At 45.5% G+C, this 2,116-nt stretch overlaps 1 long non-coding RNA gene across 1 annotated transcript; it reads left to right on the top strand.

Annotated features, from left to right (window-relative positions):
• The first annotated feature begins 266 nt into the window (after positions 1-266).
• On the top strand, positions 267-1,686 carry LOC142175497 (uncharacterized). Its single transcript, XR_012704605.1, has 3 exons — positions 267-460; positions 1,478-1,555; positions 1,650-1,686. It is a non-coding gene; the product is annotated as an uncharacterized LOC142175497 (long non-coding RNA).
• The last annotated feature ends 430 nt before the right edge of the window (positions 1,687-2,116 follow it).

Raw genomic sequence — 2,116 nt, forward strand, 5'->3', positions numbered from 1 at the left:
GCCCCTATATTGGCATCAATTAGGGAGTGGAGACCCTATGTTGGCATTAAGTTATGCTGGCATCAATTAGGGAGTGGAGACCCTACGTTGGAAAATCATCAACTAGGGAGTGGAGACCCTATGTTGGCATCAGGTTATGCAAGTATCAACTAGGGAGTGGAGACCCTATATTGGCATCAACTAGGGAGTGGAGACCCTATGTTGGAATCAAGTTATGCTGGAACCAACTAGGGAGTGGAGACCCTACGTTGTAAAATCATCAACTAGGGAGTGGAGACCCTATATTGGTATCAGGTTATGCTAGCATCAACTAGGGAGTGGAGACCCTATGTTGGAAAATCATCAACTAGGGAGTGGACACCCTAAGTTGGCATCAGGTTATGCTGGCATCAACTAGGGAGTGGAGACCCTATGTTGGAAAATCATCAACTAGGGAGTGGAGACCCTATGTTAGCATCAGGTTATGCTGGCATCAACTAGGGAGTGGAGACCCTATATTGGAAAATCATCAACTAGGGATTGGAGATCCGATGCTGGCATCAGGTTATGCTGGAAACAACTAGGGAGTGGAGCCCCTATATTGGCATCAATTAGGGAGTGGAGACCCTATGTTGGCATTAAGTTATGCTGGCATCAATTAGGGAGTGGAGACCCTACGTTGGAAAATCATCAACTAGGGAGTGGAGACCCTATGTTGGCATCAGGTTATGCAGGTATCAACTAGGGAGTGGAGACCCTATATTGGCATCAACTAGGGAGTGGAGACCCTATGTTGGAATCAAGTTATGCTGGCACCAACTAGGGAGTGGAGACCCTATGTTGGAATCAGGTTATGCTGGCATCAACTAGGGAGTGGAGACCCTACGCTGGAAAATGATCAACTAGGGAGTGGAGACCCTATGTTGGCATCAGGTTATGCTGGCATCAACAAGGGAGTGGAGGCCATATGTTGGCATTGGGTTATGCTAGCATCAATTAGGGAGTGGAGACCCTATATTGGCATCAACTAGGGAGTGGAGACCCTATGTTGGCATCAGGTTATGCTGGCATTAGGTTATGCTGGCATCAATTAGGGAATGGAAACCCTATGCTGGAAAATTATTAATTATAGAGTGGAGACCCTATGTGGGCATCAGGTTATGCTGGCATCAACTAGGGAGTGGAGACCCTACATTGAAAAATCATCAACTAGGGAGTGGAGACACTATGTTGGCATCAGGTTATGCTGGCATCAACTAGGGAATGGAGACCCTATGTTGGAAAATCATCAACTAGGGATTGGAGGCCCTATGTTGACATCAGGTTATGCTGGCATCAACTAGGGAGTGGAGACCCTATATTGACATCATCAACTAGGAAGTGGAGACCCTATGTTAGCATCAGGTTATGCTGGCATCAACTAGGGAGTGGAGACCCTATATTAGCATCAACTAGGGAGTGTGGACCCTATGTTGGCATCAGGTTATGTTGGCATCAGGTTATGCTGGCATCAACTAGGGAGTGGAGACCCTATATTGGCATCAACTAGGGAGTGGGGACCCTATGTTGGCATCAGGTTATGTTGGCATCAGGTTATGTTGGCATCAACTAAGGAGTGGAGACCCTATATTGGCATCAACTAGGGAGTGGGGACCCTATATTGGCATCAGGTTATGCTGGCATCAACTAGGGAGTGGAGACCCTATAAGTATATCTACTAGGGAGTGGGGACCCTATGTTGGCATCAGGTTATGCTGGCATCAACTAGGGAGTGGAGACCCTATATTGGCATCAACTAGGGAGTGGAGACCCTATGTTGGCATCAGGTTATGCCGGTATCAACTAGGGAGTGGATACCCTATGTTGGAAAAAAGCAGTTAGGGATTAGAGACCCTATACTCCCATAATTTTGAATTTTCTTTGTTTTCTTTCTTCTTTTTTTCTCTCTCTTTTCATCATTTTCATCATCATTTCTTATTTCTATTTCAGAGAATGAGTAAATGCGAGAAAGAATTTATGAGGAGACTTCCCTTTTTGGGTTGTTGCTGCAAAGTTGTTTCTAGCCCTTGCGCAGTTTCTTTTTGGTTGCACTTGCTTCTTGCAAGGTTACTTTTAATTACACTTGTTTCCTGTTTTT

Source organism: Nicotiana tabacum, chromosome 21 (genome assembly GCF_000715075.1).
Source record: "Nicotiana tabacum cultivar K326 chromosome 21, ASM71507v2, whole genome shotgun sequence".
NCBI classification, from domain to species: Eukaryota; Viridiplantae; Streptophyta; class Magnoliopsida; order Solanales; family Solanaceae; genus Nicotiana; species Nicotiana tabacum.